This window comes from Panthera uncia, chromosome D1 (genome assembly GCF_023721935.1).
Source record: "Panthera uncia isolate 11264 chromosome D1, Puncia_PCG_1.0, whole genome shotgun sequence".
Classification (NCBI taxonomy): Eukaryota; Metazoa; Chordata; class Mammalia; order Carnivora; family Felidae; genus Panthera; species Panthera uncia.
Window position 1 is genome coordinate 41,413,661 of NC_064808.1, and position 19,998 is coordinate 41,433,658.

Here is a 19,998-nt window from a genome sequence, read left to right on the forward strand (position 1 = left end):
GAGAAAGAACGAAATATGGCCCTTTGTAGCAACGTGGATGGAACTGGAGAGTGTGATGCTAAGTGAAATAAGCCATACAGAGAAAGACAGATACCATATGTTTTCATTCTTATGTGGATCCTGAGAAACTTGACAGAAACCCATGGGGAAGGGGAAGGAAAGAAAAAAAAAGAGGTTAGAGTGGGAGAGAGCCAAAGCATGAGAGACTCTTAAAAACTGAGAACAAACTGAGGGTTGATGGGGGGTGGGAGGGAGGGGAGGGTGGGTGATGGGTATTGGGGAGGGCACCTTTTGGCATGAGCACTGGGTGTTGTATGGAAACCATTTTGACAATAAATTTCATATATTGGAAAAAAAAAAGAAATTAAAAAAAAGGAAGAATATCATATAATTCAATGGTAAATTGGGTACAAAACAGGCAGGCATTGAGGAAATAATTTGAATAGCCCATAAACATCAGAAGTATTTCAATTTAACCTCCAATAAAATAAATACATATACAATCAATTACATACTTTCATTGTTCCATATCAGATAGGGGAAGAGGGAAAATGGAGATAATATCCAGGGTTGGCAAGTATGTAGGAAAATGGGGACATTCAGGTATAAGTTGATAGGTGTCAAAGTTTATACAACCCACATGGATGATAGGATATATAAAGATTTAAAACCCATATGTCCTATGATCCTTTTAATATCAACTTACTCTATAGGGATAATTTGAAAGAATTCAGCTACACAGGCATGTTTATTGAAGAGTTGAGTATAATGGTGAAATAGTAGAAACAATCCAAATATCCAGAGAAAATGAAGTATGGAAGTAAAAGTTGGTGCATCCATACAATAGCATACAGGTTAAAGCTAACCCTATGGAATTATCATTCTATCGAATGGTTTTTCAGATTCCATTTAAAACCTATGTTACCCTTAAAATCGTATATATGTCTATATAATACTGTTGGGTGAAAAACAAGCATCTGATATTGTGGAGTCTAGAAAAATGTTCGACTTAAGCCTGATGGTGGTTTCTCTGGCTCATGACAGATTTTGTTGTGATTCATTTGTTTTTCAGATTTTTGTTGTCTTTTGTATACCTTTATGTAATTTTGGATTTTGCACAGTGAAGATGCACTTGCTATCTTGTAAACAAACAAAAACTCCATCAAATTTAAAAGAATGCTGGTGAACATTTAAAAAAGAAAAAAACTTCAGATACCTCATTGCAAAGCAATGATACTGTTAAAATCATTTTGTGAACAAAACATTTCATTTACTTGGAACTATCTTAACAGGAAAAATGTTTAATTTTCTCCCAACAGAGTTCCTGTAATGCAAAGATTTTAAAGTAGAAACAATTGCTTCAAGTTATGAGTTGTACAAAGAATTGTGCTTTGAGCTGATAAGATTATTATATAATATAGAGTCATCCTTTCTTTCCCCCCACCCTAAATATTTCTACTGGTATCATGGTGGAGAGGCCATTTTCTGATGGTCCAAATGTAATCACAATGAGGACCACTAGATTTAGTGATATAAGGAGGCAAAATATTACTGAGGTGAAACAAAGCATATTTCTATTAACTTCATTTTATAGTTAGGGAAAATCATACTCAGAAGTAAAGTGACTTGAGCAGAGTCACACAGCAAGTCAATGATAGCCCTGAGACTTATTCTGAAGCCATGATTTGTAAGTTGCTCTCTGATGTGTTTCTCCTAGAGTCTGTGGAGTTGCCTCGGGGGTCTCAGGGGTGGGGAGGGGTCCATGTAGATGGGATTCAACCAGAGCATTTCTGCCTTAGCCTATTTTATATATTGGGCCTTCCAGCAAAGTCTGAAAATCAATCCACCAGGTCACACTCTTCCTTCTCAGCAATTTGCCCCTTGAATATGAACCAATCCACCAGTGATCCAGTCCAAGGCACTTTCAGACTGAGGCTCAGTGTTGTCATAAGTCCACAGCCTGATTTCCTCAGAATCCAGCCTAAAGGCTTAAGCTGGTTGGCCAAGGCCAGCCGATTGAATATTCCTTTTTTCTTAGTCTTTTCAAAGTCTTGCGTGGGAGGTCCTGCCTCTGGATATGCCACAGCTCATAGACCTTTAGGGAACATGTCTTATGTGCATACGTGGGTTGCATATGTAGGTGAATGATTCTATCTAAGGTATCTGAGAACAGGATAAATGCAGGCTCTGCCCCTGGTTACTGTTCAGCTGACATTTCAGCTGAAGTCACTGATGAAGTCATAGATAATCATATCCCCCTGCCCCATGCAGTCAGCATTTTTTAAAAGGATCGTGAGAGGTCAATAGATAAAGTGCCTACTGTGTGCCAGACGGTGGGCCACCAGAGTGTTAACCGGGAGGCATGCCTCACAAGTCTTCATTCATTTGTAGCAAAGAAAATGTCAGGCTCAATACCTTTTAGAAAAAGCTTGAAAAGAAGCAAAAGTGGAGAACGAACACACTCTTTGGTTGGAAGTGCTGGAAACTCACGGCCAGCAAACAGAGTCCTTAATGCATGGTACCTCTTAGAGTTGCTTTTTTAAGGTCATGTTCAAAGGTAGAGCATGTCATTTCTCTTTCCATTTATGGCAGGGGTCCGCCAACAGTGGCCTGTGGGCCAAATCCAGCCCCTGGCCTGTTTTTGTAAATAAAATGTTATTGGAAGGAAGCCATAGCCATTCATTTATATACTGTTTATGTCTGCTTTTGTGCTACAATGACTGAGTTTAAGAATTGTGACTGAAATGTATGGCCTGCAAAGCCCAAAATATTTACTATCTATAATATTTACTATCTGCAAGACTTTATAGAAAAAGTGTGCTGACCCCTGGTTTATTGTATTTTTCAGCTCACTTCAGCACTTTTTATTGAAATCTCCCCCTTTCCCAAAGCCCAGGAATGAATATTAATTCTATCGCTGGTTTTTTAAACTTTTGGCAAGTTGGCTATTTGTACACGTAAATATTCTGGCACAGTTTCTAGCACACATGAGCCCCTATGTATATATACCATAGTGATGGAATGATTTCTTGGGTTTCACACCCTTTTTATAAGGTTTGCCTGTGGCTGTGGGGTGGGGGCGGGTGTCAGGCCGTCTCTCAGCAAATTCCAATTCAGGGGAGAAAACAGGAGAGCTGTGTGGTCCAGGGGTCTGCTTCCCTTGCCGTTACCACTCGTGGACTCATTAAGGACTAGTTAGGGCTGGGGAGCAGGTGCCCAGACAAGAATGAATCTTTGACTTTATTGTATAGAAGCTCTGAGGTCTGAAAATATTAGGTTAAAGCAGATGTCTCAGGTGTATTTCCAACGTTGCAAAAACTCTAAAATGAGACCCCCTTTCAACAGTGAAAACCAAAGAATCGACTTTATTTCCATTTTTGCCCTGTGTTGCAAGATAGTCTTGGTAAAGTAAGGTGCCCTTTCATGGTACTCATGCTGATCCTAAAGATTGCACGTTTATAATTTTCTTTCACTTGATCATGATTTTTCGTGTATACACATATTTCCCTAATTTTTCATTTCACTTTATTTTTATTTCACTGTTTGCATTTATGCTATACAGTCATTTCAAACAGTGGCAAGAAATGAGACATGAGTGCATACCAACAAATATTCAGATAAATAAATAAGCCTAGTGAAAAGTGTACACTTGCCCAAAGTAAGGTCAAGCAGCCTACAAATATGTTCAGGTTCTGCACTTTGGGAAAGAATTTCTTTGACTGTGTCCAGTAATTCTGGATATCTCATGTGAATCAGAAATTCTGATTGTCTGTTGCTGCCATTGTCGGGCTTCTTGAGGTCTTCAGGGGAAAACATGAAAAGTAGTTCTTTGCAATAAAAAGCGTGAGCACCACTCTATTAAAACACATCTTTCAGCCCCTGACCGTGGCCACATTGTGAACGTATTTTCCTTGGCACGGTCTGTGAACAGCTACTTTGCAAATGCATGCAGGTGAGTGATGGAATTCCTGGGAGGAGTGAGCCAAGGCTCATGGAGAATATTGGGAAGCTCATGGGTAATATTAAGATTTGGGGAAGAAGAGTGTGGATCTAAAAATTATACATGGAAGTGACTTTGGGAAACAGGTGTGGTATTCACAAAGATTGTGCCTAAGTGCTCCTTGGCCCTTAGCACTTTGCCCACCTTCATCTTCTGGGTTGTTGCTGTCATACCTTAGCCTAAATTGATTCCTTGTACCTTTGACGTGTCCCTCCTCCTGCCCCCTCATGACAACTTATCTACTTCTTAGAATTTTGGTCTTTGGGCCAATCTGATAAGTGATTCTGCACAAGTCATAAAGAAGTGCGTCCCGTTGGCATTAAACCAAGTCCTCTTATAGGGATCCACTCAGATGTACCTCTTGGGACACTTAGTCATTCTGACAACCAAATAAACTTGGGTGGGGTGAAAGTAAGAGTGCAAAACCAGCCATCACAAGACCTGGGTTTTATTCCTATTCAGTCATTGATTATGTGGCTTTGAGCCCGTCATTGACATTCTTTAAGTATCAGGTTGCTAATCTGTAAATATTGGCTTAGGAATCCGAGATGGATGGAGTTGCTATAAGCAACAGATGTATGCATACCAAAGTACCTTATAAACCCAGAAAACCTGCATAAAAATTAGATACCAGTATTATTATAAATAATTACATCTTTAATTTTGTACATTGTGATAATCGATACAAGGCCATTGTGAAAAAGTGAAAGACAGTTAAAAATGATGTTTCAAGTGCAAGTCTGAGGGGTGTTCTATATTCTGGGAGACTGAGCAGGACTACCATTCTGCAAGGCTTTTAGCTAAATGTGGGGCTGATTATTGTATGGTTGCATTGGGTCCCAACTATTTGAACACTTTTCCCAAAGTATGAAGTGGAGCCAATGTTAAAATACACCCTCTATATGACATTTTTCAAGGCATTATCTTCAAATTATTTAATTTTCGTAATAATCTCAAAAAGACTAAATGAAAAGTCATGACATGAGGAAACTAAGACTTGCATATGGTAATTAACATTTTCTCTCCAGTATTCTTTCCAGCAAGTTCAGGATCACGTGGGTTAGCTTAGAGGCCAGTCCCTCCACATAGTGAGTCTCCTGACCCGTCTTAGGCTTGCCAGTTCGGAAGTATCACACTCACAAATGACGCAAAGCTCAGAGTAATCGCTGAGGGTCAGATGGTGGGACCAGGAGTCAGAATAATATTAAAAGGCCAAATTAATAGTCCCAGAGTATAAGGGGTAATGTGAAAAGATGAATGCCATGTCTTTTACTTAGCTTTGAAAGATCAGTTGCTCAATAACAAGATTGAAAAAACTTGTTCACGTATGTGTGTGTTGGGGGATATCCTAAGAATTTAGATGGACAAAGTCAATAGAAACTGAAGGTGTGTTGTGATTGCTAAAAAGTTAAAAGGCTGTATTTATAGAAATAGATTGCTTAAATTAAAGGAGGTGATACCGCGCTGTTATCTGTATTGAGCAAACTCATACTAGCCGTATTGTATTCAGATCCAAACCACTATTATGTATAGCTGGTGGACTAGAGATCATCATCAAGGAATCAGAAATTCTACGAATTGAGGAGCAGTTCAAGTGGTTACATTTAGAAAGGGCGGAGGCAAGAATGCACTTGGTACTTTAGGGTATATGACTGATTCTCACAAGGAAGGATGTTCATTGGTCAAATGGTAGAACAAAAGCCCATGAGGGAAAAATGTTACAGATGCAGAATTTGGCTCATACAGAGAAGAATTTTCTTTTCCAACTTTTAAAACAATGAAGTTTACTTTTACTGAAATTGAATAATATTTTCTCATTACAGAATTTTTATAACATATGAAAACAAAACTGTAAAAAAGAATTTAAAAATCAGCCATGACCTTAGCATCTAGAGATTATTGCTATTAACACCAGGGTTGACTTTGTAAGAACAGTGCAGGGGCACCTGGGTGGCTCAGTTGGTTAAGCATCCAACTTAGGCTCAAGTCATGATCCCATGGCTCGTGAGTTCTATCCCCACATCAGGCTGTCTGCTGTCAGCATGGAGCCTACTTTGGATGCTCTGTCCCCCTCTCAATCTGCCCTTCCTCTGCTTATGCACTATCTCTCAAATAAACATTTAAAAAAAAAGAAGAACAATGTAAAGCTGAGGAGTTTTTCTTGGAGGTTATGGTAGTTTGAGCAGATAGACTAGGAAACATCTGAGGGACTATTCTACATGTTGAGATTCCATTCTTTATAATTCTATATAAAACAAGGTCAGGCTAATGCATGCTTCCCAGAAAGCTTATTTGCATCATTTCCACAGGACCGTCTATAGGTTGACCCAGGGTCAAGACAAGTGTTGAGCATTCCAGACCCTAGGTCATGATCAGTATTAGAAGAAGAGGGGAGAAGAGGGCAATTTTGTATCTTTCAAATCACACTTGGTGATAGCTAGTACCTGTCAACCTGATTATGTTATACAAACACCCAAGTTTAGAACCCTATAGCATCTTCTTGGCTTAAGGAAAAATTGCTCCCCTCCATCTTAGCGTCAAAAGACTAGGAACTCCATGATGTCCCAGCCTTAGTGGACTGAGTATGGCACAGTTGGGTGTGGGTCCTGAAGTCAGAGCAGGCAAATGTCATGACCATCCAGGAAAGCACGGGAGGCCTCGGGAGAAGCTATAACTGGTGGACAACTTAACGGCCTGAACCATGACTACCAGAGTTAGCATTTAAGTGAGAGCCAGGGTGGAAAGCTAGCAGGAGCTAAAGTGGTAGCAAAAAACAATCACTCGAGGAAGATATCAGGGCAGACCAGTGAGATCCTGCAAAATGTGTTTTGCCAGCATTAGACTGGTTCCCCCTTCTCCCTCCCAATAATAGAGCTTTCTATCAGGATTCCAGATTCTAGTACTAATCTGTAAATAGCAGATATAAAGTGGGGAAATGTGATTTAGAGCAAGGATTGAAGAAAGGAGTCCTTGTGAGTGGAATTGGTTTCATATGGCATTCTAATGACACAGGAAAGTATGTGTGCGCCCCGTTGGCTTGTGTACCAAACAAGAGGCTGGACTTTGATTAACTGAAGCTAACGCGGGTGCTGGGAGGTGGCGGGTACTGAATAGTACCCCTGCCCCCAAGACACGCCAGCACCGACATGGAAACAGCAACAAAATCTCACTCCTCCCAATTCACACTTTTCAAACAGTAGATCAGCACACCAAATTCTAAAAGAAAAATAAAAGGGAAGACATTAGAAGAAGGGAAAGATTTAGTCTACATTTAAATTTTTTCTTCCAAGGCTTACGTAGAGATAATGACTCGGAAACGTCTTAGAGTTTCCATGGCATATTCGTGGCTTCGTTGGTCTTATTGTTGCTGTTTACTTATAAGCCACTCGGAGTCAAAGGTCCTAATAGCTGCTTCTCATTTTACTTTCATTTCCCCAGTCACTGGCGGGATCGGGATCAATAGTTAGATGCCCACTTAGAAGGGAAGGTAGTATTTACCGTGGTTCTCTGCGTCATCATGATCCATGGCCTCTTTTGAAGGCTGGGAGTGCACTCCGAGGCCTGTGATGGTGTCGGGGATACACAGAGGCACAGAATCGAAAAGCTTAGAGTTGCTGATTCAGTGGAGCTAGCAGTTTTAGAACTGTGGAGTCCTGGAATCCCAGATAGGGAAGGGCCACTGAAGGTCACGCCTCATCCACCCTGAGCCCCTTGCATGAAAAGGATTATGGTAGAAAGAGAGGGACGGCGAGTCTAGCCAAATTGCAGTAGCTAGCTCTACTGTACCAAGAGAGGTTTAATCCATTTCACTTAAATTTAATTTATGACTACTTTGGATTGGTAACATTGTTGGTAACGAAAGCTTAAAATATGACTTAGTCTTTGATTCCAAATAATATCAGATTTCTTCATCCCGCAGAGTGGTGGGTTTATTTTTTGTTGTTGTTGAGCTTTAAGGGCTAAATCAAAACATAGCCAGTCTTTTTTTTCTTTTTTTTTTTTAATACGTATCAGCTGAGGCTTCAGAACACTTCCAGTAGACTGTAATAATGAAGAGAACGTTTAGCAAGGTAGACTACTTAGCAAGGCATTGGAAGCCACATGCCATTATAAAGAAGCACGTCTGGTTTGGCCGAAATCCTGCCTTTGTCTCCAGAGCTATTTTGCTGTAAATTTAGAACAGAAATACCCTTTCTGGAATAAAAATGTAGCTTTGTTGGCTACAAGTGCATGTTTGCTGCCTCACAATTTTAGAATTAGACGATGGACTTATTTAGTAGACATCGGAGGGCAAAAAGCAAAAGCCCATAATTTAAAACATTCCACTCCACCACAGTCCAAGAAAAACATGGACCGGTGAACAAAACCAGCAGTATTGTAATAAGAAAACAACTAGGTGCATTTTTTCCAAAACCTAAAAACCAGGAATCTAAATGTATGAGTTACTGGCTAAAAATTCCATTTTCATGTCTCAGTTTTGAGCTGGAAAAACAAGCTAGGCCCCGTTTTAAAAAATGCACAAGTTCTACTGCGGCCCGAGGTGTGGACAGCAGCCTCGCATCCATCTTTATACACTCAGGGGCACTTTTCTGTTGCCTGGAGGAATCCTGTGCTAAAAGGATTTTACTTTGCAAGGATTCATAGGCCTCCAGTCAGGCCTGCAGTGACTTCTGAGGCTCCCTCCCCACAAGTTATTTGGCAGTGCCGTTAAGGTATTTTATTTTACCCCTAAACACTTTGAATATCTGTTCGAGGTCCGTAGAGTTTTCCAGGGCAAATGATGTGGTAACTTTTAGTAATGCAGGTGGGCTCACCCAGGCTGAAAGGCAGGAGGGATTGGCATTTCTTCAGGAAGAGAGCGGAGACCTCTGTTTGGAGACAATTACAAGCATGAATCAACCAACCTGTGGCACAAATGGTTGTGTGTGTGTGTGTGAGAGAGAGAGAGACAGAGACAGAGACAGAGAGACAGAGAGAGCTGGCACAAATGTCTGAAAAAGGCTACAAGTGACTCAGAAGCTCCCAAGAACACATAAAAAAGACAACAGTCAATCTACCAGAGAGCTAAGACTTGATTCTACAACTGGTCCTGGACTGGTAGACAACAGACAAGGCTGCAGCTTGTGAAGACAGAGTTCTGGCCCTAGGACAACACGAGACATGGTAACATAAAATGATGAGAGAGACGAATGTTTTGTGAACCAGGAAGAAGAAGAAAATAACTTTTTGAGAAGAGGAACTTTTCAGAAGGAGAACTTTTCCTCGTTGGTGGTTGGTTACCCACCGGCAAGTGCCTCAGGCAGCAGCTTGCAGGTAACCGGCGTGACGCCTGAGTGAACAGGTCTATCACTGGAGCATATGTGATGTCAGAAGAAATACATGCAGTATCCGAAGGAGTATGTGTAGGGAGTTTGAGCCTACAAATTAAAAAATCAGGATATCATAACAATCATAATTTATATTGCATCCACCCAAGAAAATCTCCTGCTTAAGAGTTTTGACAGAAGGAATGTGTGGGGACAACGGAAGTGAGGAGACTCATTGATGGGCTCTATTTACACATAGGCTGTCTCTTCTAATTCTTGCCTCCCTGCCCAGGGATCGAGTCAGGGTTATTTTTCTTCCCTTTGAATCTTTTCTTTTACCCTTTTGTGGAAGGTAAAAATGAGCAGGGCTAGTCACTTGCCATTTAAATAAGAGGGGGTTTATTACCTTTAACCAGTTGTTATGGCAAGAATGCCATACATGTCAGTGGTGGCTAAGTTCCCAGGTGTCCTGCTGGCTTTTCTGGCTCCCAGAGAATTCTTCTTCTGTCTACACTGCCTACGTGTCTGGGGACTGGACCTCTGGAACACAGCCAGAAGAGAACCACACGCTGAGGCGCCGCTGTGGAGACGCAAGCACGTGCTTCCTGCCTCTGGCGACCCCTACCATTTTCTTCATCACTCAGTTATGGCTTCGTCAGAATTGAGTGTTGAGTGCAGAATAATGCCTCTTCCTCTGCTACTCACTGGCTGGTTCTCGCGTGGCTACACTCACTCATTTGCCTGTCTGCATGGCAGTCAAAGGGGAGGAAGACCACTACGGGTGAGAATTTAGGCAACTGATACCGTCTTGGGATACAACCTGATGATATCATAAGCATCAGGGGGACGTATCAGGGAGTTGATACAACATGTTCTCTCAAGACCTCACCAGTACGTCTTTTGTCTGAAGACCAACCGCAGCCATTTCTCTGGTTGAGAGCCAACCTATCAGGGCATAATGTGGGGCACATGCCATCCCAGGCATTAAGAAAGGTGTGTATCAAATATTTGAGGGCTTGAAACTATCCTGCTAGACTATTACAAACAGTGCCTTAATTTCTCTGCAGAGCTGTGAAAAGGCTTGACCACTTCCACACAGCTTTACTAAAGCTGGAGACGAGAAAAGGGAAGTGCATCCAGACCATAAACTGGAAAACAGTCATATCTGGCTGACAAGCCATGGTTTGCTCACAGACCCTACCTATACCATCCTACCTCCAGACATGCCTTTTAGTGACAAAAGCCATTTCACCACTCACCTCCTAGCGCCTAGCATGAGACAGTCTATTATTTGTCAAATCTAGGTCCCCTAATGAAAGTGGGGGGGGGGGAGCCCTCTCCACCTGCAGAAGGGTTCCTATTAACCATATGAGGACCTCGGCCTTTGCAGGATAACTGATGACTGGTAGACCATACTCATTGCCTGAGTTTCTAAGCTTCACTATAATAGCTTTGATCATATTCATGTCAAAGACGTACCCAGAGTAGTGAAGACAGAACAGATCTTTGCTTGAGGCAAATCGCTTCTTTCTGAGTCTGAGTGAATTGGACACAGGGCTGTGGGAGCACTTGTATTCTAGGGAGGCCACAACCTATTCTATAGAGATTATTTATCTGGATGCCTTAAGAAACTAACATTTTTGCATTTCACTTGTATACCTTTACTGTAAAGAATTAAATTGTAGTGTAGGGTCTCTCTATAGAGGTATTTTATATACAAATCCCATTTACTTTTTTTCCCATGAAGAAAATCTGTTAATTATTCCCATAGAAAAGATTATGGAAGTGACGTGTTCCAATTTACATAGCTATTAAGTATCTAAACCTAGGCCTGATGTTAATAGGCATGCATAGTCTACATAAAAAATTGCTGAAAAGGTAGCAAGGGGACTGTTCATTATTACTATGACTATTAAGCCTTGGTTATTATTATATTAATATACTGCCTTTTAGACTGTAAGCTTTATGAGGGCAAAGGTCAAGGTTCACTATATCCTAAGCGCCCAGCACAGTGTCTAATACAAAATAGGCATATGAATATTTATTGAATTGATGAGGGAACAAATATTTTGTCCAGCATACCAACCAATAAATTATATATTTTTGTAGTGTTGTTAATAATTATGGCCATACGTATTTCTATAGCACTTTAACTTTTCAAAGACTTTTCTTTTTCTCATTAAAGTTTGCCTGAGCACATTTAGCACAAAGTGAAAGTTAAGGGCCCAGACACTGGGAATACACATGGGTTTCCTAACCCTGCAATAAGACGATTCATTGTGATGGAGACAAACCTCACAAAATTGCTTCTGCAGCCTCTCTTTCTGGGCCATATGTTCCAGGTTCTCTGGAACATTCCTGGTTGCTATATCTATTCCATTGTCCCCATAAGGATATTCTTACTTGTCAACCATGTGTCCTGATTTTTCATTTAGGAAATATGGTCACCATATGCATGTTATAAAACTTGAGTCCCTAGACTAACTTCACTCTCTGTGCAGGTATTGCCAAAGCTCATATCCTGTTAAATTTTCTGCATGTGTTTCAAGGAAGTGCTGATTCCAGCTCTTTGCATTGATCATGACCAAATTCATTGAGTCTATTTAAATTAATAACTTAGTTTTCCATAGAAAGATGCTTTCAATGATTCATTAGAAAAAATGCATTTTTTCAAAACACATTTAAATGATTTCTCTAATGTAATCAATGTGTGCCTTTTATTCAATCTGAGTATTTTCTGGTTTTCTACAATAAAAGGTGATGATTCTGATAGGAATCCATGAAATAAAATATGCTATGACATTATGCCAGATTTTTATTTTATACATTTTCCCAAATAACGTGGGCCAAGTCAAATGGAAATATTTTGATAAAGTTAATTATCTGATTCCAGGGATATCCTGGGTGAATTTTTGAGACAGAGCAGAGAAATCTCGGTGTGTAAAGTCAGAGCAGGCATTGTTTCCAGCTTGGGTACTAATACCAACTTATTCTGTGACTGGGAAAACTCGTCCACTCCTGGGGCTCAGTGTCCTCCCTTGTAAATTAAGTGACTTGGTCTGGGTCAGTGATTTTCTTCCTAAGCCCTGTGAGCCCAAGTCCTTGGAGGTCTAAGGCTCTGCCTGGGAAAACTTCCTCCCTTCCCCTTACTTCATCCAGAGCAATTTGGTACATATCAGTTATTTATACATACCAGTCCCTGTGTAAAATACTATTTGGGAAAAAAAAACTCTATAAAAAAATTTGATAGTCTTTTGGTGTCTAGATCTATGTTTCCACCTCGTTAAAATATTTCTGCGAGGTATATGGGGTCTACCTGGATGGAGAAGAGGCCTAGACATGTTTATAAGGGTTGGATATGATAAGAAATCTTTTAGTATAACCATCTGGAGGAAAGGAGGCAGTGGTTAAGAATATTGTCAGGCTGGAGTAGAGTAATGAGGTAATCACTGACTGACTTACAGACCTGTGAAGGGAGTACCAATGTGATCAAGGTAAAGTTTCAGCCTATGGTTATATCTCTGGTTCTAAGCATTGGTAAGAGAGAGAAATTGAGTTACTGGTCACATCATGGAAATAGACTTTCAAGTGCACCACAGATAGAGATATTTGTTGAGAGCTGGTCCTCCAGAACATGCACCACACTTTGATACGATTTTATGCATGCAGGGATTGAATGGGTCTAATAGGGAAAGCTCCAGGAAACTGAGAGCACTCCATCACTGAGATGATCAGTCCTTGACTTCTCAAGCTCTAGGCACTAGTGTTTTTAATCAGGTCTCTCTCACTGAGGAAGTTTTGACCAAGACTGACAGAATATTTGTAGGACCAACCCCTCTATATAGTGGAGCCTGAAATTCACCTTGTTGCGCTCAGCCCCATTATTCAGTGGCCTAGAGGTCATTCAGGGTTCCATATGGCCTCTGAATTGCTGATTTACCACTATTCCTGATACACTGATCCATTCAAACTGGATTTCTTATTGCTATACTGACCTGCTGAGTAGATTTTCTTTGACAGAAACTCCAGCCTAATTCAAACTTGAGCTCACCACACCCATTTGAACATATAAAGGTCCTTTGGCATTTCCTTTAGAGCAGGGTCAGTCCTTTTTTCTTCTCTATCCTTTCAAGTATTACTGCAGAGGGTCCGATATATCTTGAGATAAGTCTGGCCGACTTATAACCATTAATCTCATGCTCAGATGCTCCGAAGGCAGCAAGATTTTGGCTGGAATCTTAAAGTTCTGCTTGTTCTAGAATTCTGTAAGTCTAGAGAAGGGCTCTTTCATGGGGCAGAACCAGGCAGGTGGAAGGGTCACTGAGAGTGCAGCTCAGTGTCAGCTCTGGCAGTTTTTCTAGGACACCAGCTGTAGTGATTCCAGAAGCCTGTCCAGCCCCCCTGGCCCCTGAGGGCCACTGTGGCTACTAGAGCCTGGAGTGAATTAAACTTTCCCTCACTTAATTCCTTTTTAGTTCTTGGCCCCACACATCGTGAGTCCATGGTGCTCACTTTCTCTCTATTAGTGTATATCTACTCTTATCCCTATTGTGGCTTTTTTCCAGGAAATTTTGATCTCTCTGAGGACCTCGAAGCCATTTCCAGGAGCTGAAGCCTAATTCAGAGGATAATTGGCCTCAAAAAGGTCCCTATGTCCCCTGGAGAAGGGTAGGCCAGAATTCTAGCATCTTAGCGATAATACCACATTACTTTGCCCTCTTTGCTCCAAGATTCTGTTCCCTGAAATAAAGTTTCACCAGCAGAGCCCATGGCAAGTTAGTTGATTTTCCCCGAATGTGCCATATCAAATCTCTCTCCCCAAGGAGAAGTGGTGTGACAGCCTCATTATGTGTTCTGACCTTCAGAGGTGCACACCGCTCCCAGCCCTGTCCCCCGCCCTGACCTTTACTTCCCTTCCATCTCTGTGGTTCAGACAAGAGCTGAGTGGGACAACACGTGAGGATACAGCATTGTCTCAGTACACAAGTATGTCTTGTTCTCCAATGGCAGATCCTTAAGAATAGGGTTGATATCCCCTTCCCTGTTCTAACCATCACAGTCTGGCTGAGCTCAGCACTGAACACACACACGGTTGACTGACTGAGTGTGTGATAGCACAAACCTGTGTGCTTGTGCTGCTTCAAGAGCACTATTATTTCATTTGACATTTTGTGATAACCATGGAAATCAGGAAAGGCTGAATTTGACTGGGAAGTTGAGATGGCTGGTCTTTCTGACTTCATGTATTCTAGGGCCTCTCCCTCTCCAGCTGGCCTCTCCATTTGGTTTCTCCAAGTGTGCTTTCTAGCAGGAGGAAGCTCAGGACTCCTAAAAGTGCAAACACGGTCATCATATACTCTTAAAGGCCGGGCCTAGAAGTGGCACAGCATGGCGCTGCATTGTATTCATTAAAGGGAATCACAGACCAAGCCAGCTTCATTGTGGGAGGAGACCACACCAGGTCATGAATACTGGGAGGAATGGTTCATTGGGGAGGCCATCTTATCTTTGAAGATGAGCCACCATGAACTGTCATCAACTTCTTGGATTCAAGGCTCTTACTGCTGTTTTAGTATCACAATGTCTTGGCTAGTGAGAAGAATGGCCAGGTAATTTTAAATCAACAACATAAGGCTCTCCCTCCTGAGTAATCCTAAAGTTTAGAAGGAGGAACTAGTATTTCCCAAGAAGATCCTCTTAAATCAGAGTGATGCTCTATAGCCCTGAAGATAAAGATGACCTTAGGCATGTGTCCAGGTTAGCCTTTATGAAGAAGTAGGCCATATTGCCCCTTACGGATAGCATATTTTAATGCACAGCCAGAGATGAGATAATGGCAAATTAGGATCTGTGTAGGCCTTTACTTATAGCCCTCCTGTTAGCCCCAAAGCAATGACCGTTAGAGGCATATGGTATATAAAAAAAGCAGGAGCATTCCAATGACACAGGCCTTGGTTTGGTTCCTTGTATCACCACTAAATGGCTTTGGGCACTATAGTCCTTGCTTCAGAGTAGCAATTTAATAAACGTTAGATTTTCTTTTGATCAGGTACGTCTGTGCCTTAACATAAACAACAACAAACAATTAGAGAGACTACACAATGAGTCAGGTAATGTTGTGGTTGCCGGGAATATTTTTACTTGATGGCTGGAGGATGTAGGGGGTAAAGGCCAGGGAGAAGTAGAGAATTACTCATGTACCTATTTGTGGCCCTGGGAAGCCAGCTAGATGGTGAAGTCATTCACTGGATTAAGGCATACAGCAGGAGGAGACCGTTTCTCCCCTCTTGTAGGATTTCCTGATTATTATAACACCATCTCTGAAACATTAACTCTGTTCCTTTGAAATCACGTTCTAGCATAGAAGTGGATGCATCAGCATTCACTGGGTGAGGCTCACATTACACAGAAACAAAAGAAACTTCTGTTTGGAAGTCACTGAGATTTTAGGTTGTTACCATGGTCTTACCCAGTGAAAGCTGACTAATGCAGAAACTACTACCAGAAGTGAGGTGTTACCGTAACAAAACAAAATGAAACAAAAACAACCAGATTACGTGGCACTAGCTCATAGTCAAGCAGCAGGCAGGGAGGACACTATTTTTGAAGCTGGCAACAAAGTGACTCATGTTAGGCAGTGGCTCAACATTTGGTAAAACTATTTCCTGGGATAACTTCGAAGACAGATAATTTACCTAATGATGCTGTGGCTTTAGGAGAAGAGTTTGGCAAACAGAATGAGACTCGCGTGGCTTGCTTGCTCTTAGCTGCATGTGACAAGACGCTGTAAGAAAGAAATGAGTCCAGAAGTGCTTGTCCAGTTTTCAAGCAGTAATAAAAGGGAAAAGAGAGAATCAGGAACTTTCAGGACTTGTAGGATATAACTGATTCTCATCTACAACCCATAAAAGTTAAACTGAAAAATATGTTGAGCAAAAAGGCTAATTGTATTTTGGCCTCAAGGCAAAGTTCAAATCAAGGGTGTAAACTCCACACCCTTTGTTAAAACCTTTAAATGAATTAAGGCGGTGGCTCAGCAAATTATTTAAAAAAATTTTTTTTTTAATGTTTATTTATTTTTGAGAGAGAGAGACAGAGTGCAAGCAGGGGAGGGGCAGAGAGAGGGAGACACAGAATCCGAAGCAGGCTCCAGGCTCTGAGCTGTCAGCACAGAGCCCGATGCAGGGCTCGGGCTCACAAACCGTGAGATCATGGCCTGAGCAGAAGCCGGATGCTCAACCGACTGAGCCACTCTGGTGCCCCTCAGCAAATTATTTAAATTGGACAAAATAGTTAATGGAAAGGAAACTAAGGGTTTGCGCTCTCATGAAAGCATGGCAAGTTTGAAGTACTTCTAATTAATTCTGGAAAGAGAGGCATATCTTGAACAGAATTCTGAGTATGGCTGTTGACATATAAATTTGGTTGGTGAAAATGCCAATAATGTTTTTGAGAGATTATTACTTCCAAAAGAGCTACAAGCATGAATTAAGAGACTATAACTATTATAGATACAAAATAGATTTGGGGCCTCCAAATTTCTGCCACTCAGCTCCGAAGGACAGAGTATTCTCTAGGGTCTTCTACACATGTGCCCAAAGAGGATAATGGAAAAGAAATTATCAAAGTATGGAGCAAAGAGCCATGGAGAGCAATACTGGCACCCAGGGAGCCCTGGTATCTGATCAAAGAATATTTCCTACTCCTGGGTATGGATTTATAGGATTTGTCCAGTCATATTTCAAAATTGCTATGGACCAATGACCACTTAGTACTTCTGTTTTCCCATTCTTCTTTAGAAGTGGGAGAGTTCATTGATGTTATCCTGGCCCCCTTCCACCAATTCCTGTTGAGTTTAAGAAAGAAAAGATAGCTGTCTTTTGGTTGTCTCTGGATTAAGAAGAGCCCAGCCACATTTTAATCATCTTTGGTGTAGAGACAATTATGAGAACTCAGACTTTTGACTTATTGTCATTAGCCTTTTGGCCTTTCCTTTAGGGAGTAGGTCTATTTTGTGTGCAGAAGGAAGGAAAGCAAATAGTTTTGAGCAGGGTACTTATTGTGGAATCTTGTTTTATGGTTCCCAACTTCTTCTTCCTCCTTTCCAACAAGATTATATATCTCTACCTCTTGCCATGTGCTTTGCAGAGCATTCCTAGGGGGTGAGTGTAGTTCCTTACCCTTATTCCATTTAGTCATATAATTTCTGATTAATGAAATAGGAGTGAAATTGTCATGTGCCATGTGTGAACAGAAACTTTAAGAATCAATGCATGTGGCCTCTAGCTCTCTTGATCTTTTTTCTTTGTCATGATACCAATATAGAAGGTGTTTTTCCAGTCTGGTTTCTAGGATAAGGAAGCCTTTTTTTTTTTTTTTTCTCCCCAAAATGCAGACAATCTACAGTCCACATGTAGTATGAATAAGAAATAAATATCTTTTGAGGGGCGCCTGGGTGGCTCAGTTGGTTAAGTGTCTGACTTCGGCTCAGGTCATGATCTCACAGTTCGTGAGTTTGAGCCCCATGCCGAGCTCTGTGCTGACAGCTCAGGGCCTGGAGTCTGCTTCATATCTGTGTCTCCTCCTCTCTCTGTCTTTCCCATGCTTATGCTCTGTCTCTCAATAATAAATAAACGTTAAAGAAAAAAAGAAATATCTTTTGGAAGAAGCCTCTGAAATTTGGGGATTTTTGTTATTGTAAGCTTGCTGCCATCACATAGCTGACTGATACATCTTGATATTGGACTAGTGGCCCTGTGGGGCCCAGGGTGGTCCTCTCTCAGATCTCTGGGTTACAACTCTAGAATTTCACTAGTTTTTGATAGTTTTATTAATCACAGTTTACCTCCTGCCTTTCAAAATTCAAGCAAATGAGGGATACTTTTTTTTTCTGAGGATATCATCATAATTTGACTATAAGCAATGTATTACAGTATGAGAGTACACAAAATACAAAAGGAGTAGTGTTAATGGAGTGACATAAAAACTTTATTTCACATATGTGAAATAGATATGAATAGATATGAAATAGATATGAGTCTATCTGCTAATTATATAACATTTTAGAAGTGCAAGAAAGTATAAAGAAAATATTATCCACTGTGTAATATTACTCTATTTAAATTTTTTTCTTTTTAAATAAGTCAAACTTTAAAAAAATTGCAACTATAATATAAATAATTCTACATACCCTTATCTCAGATGCCCTAAATGTTTACATCTTATCACATATATGTCATCATTCTTGGCATGTATCTTTGCCTGTCATTACCTTTTTTTTCGGAGTGAATTTAGAGTGAGTTGGAGACGTGATGTCTTTTTATTCCTGAATACTTAAGGATGTATTTCCTTTAAAAAAGGATAATATCTTCCATAACAAAGGTTAATTTAGCAAAATTAGGAAATTAAACTTGGTACAATGCTATTGTCTAATCTATAGACCTCAACCAAATATCTCTAATGATCTCAACAATGTCTTTTATGACAAAAGAAAGAAACCCTGCTGTTGGATCTAATCTATGATCATGAATTACATCTACTCCTCATGCCTCTTTGGTCTCCTTGAAATTGGAAGAGTTAGTTCCTCAGTCTTTTTATTTTCTTTCTTTTATTATCTTGACACTTCTGAAGACTCCTGGTCAGTTTTGTACACCATCTCTCAAATTGGTGTGACTTTTTTCCCCCTGTGATGGAATTCAAATTATGTAGTTCTGGCATGAACATCAGAGAAGTAAAATAGTGACCTTCTCATCACATTATATCAGCCACGGGATGTAGATTTGTCCCCTTACTAAAAATGTTAACTTAGATAACTTGACTAAGGTGGTATCTACAGGCTTCATTTTGTAAAGTTACTCTTTCCCACTTTGAAATTAATAAGGGTTTGGAGAGAAGATACTTTGAGACAAGGTAGATGTTTTGTTCCTCACTAAAATTTTACCTGATAAAGTTTTAGCATATATTAATAATTCTTACTTGACTCACTTATTATTATGGTTGTCAGATAGTGACTTTATAATTTTATGATCATTCATTTGTTGAAATTCTACTATAAAAATAACTTTTCTATTTTCTTCAGTTTTTTAATTAAATTGATTAATACATTTCCCCCCATACATTTTTTTAAACTTGAAATTATACTATGCTGAACTTAATTAATTTCAGTATAAGCTCATGGATTCTTATTTTATTCTGTGGGTTATAAACCATTACTATTATTTTTTCAGATATTCAAACTGTCCTAGATTTGGCCAGTGGGATTCACATGAAACTGGTTTCTGTGCCCTTTTGACACACCCCTGTCATTTTTTTGAGCACTTACATACTGTTGGGGACAAGATGATATCTCAAGCACATCTTACATTTTCCCAGTTTCATCCCTGGAATCAGCCATTTATCTAAGGATTCCTGGTTCCTTCCAGTGGGGTATGGTATTTGGAAACCAAGATCTGGATGCTAGGTATTCCTGTTGCTACCAAGGAAGATATTATTTCAACATTTAATATTTAATTTAACATTTTGGTATTTCTTTTTGCAATTTTTTCTTGTATGTTATTTTTAAACACTTGAAATTGAACCATGCTGAAATTTTTATTCCTGATTTTTCATTTTAATGGTATAACATGAGTATTTTATGGTTCTTCCAAACAACTTTTTAGATGATTAAATAATTTTGTAAGCGGACACTGCCAA

General features: G+C 40.2%; 1 long non-coding RNA gene across 1 annotated transcript; it reads right to left on the reverse strand.

Annotated features, from left to right (window-relative positions):
- Window positions 1-9,682: 9,682 nt before the first annotated feature.
- LOC125916547 (uncharacterized) lies at window positions 9,683-13,523 on the reverse strand. The gene is made up of 2 exons (XR_007455959.1): window positions 13,302-13,523; window positions 9,683-10,051 (listed from the first exon to the last, which is right to left on the reverse strand). It is a non-coding gene; the product is annotated as an uncharacterized LOC125916547 (long non-coding RNA).
- Between the last annotated feature and the right edge of the window lie 6,475 nt (window positions 13,524-19,998).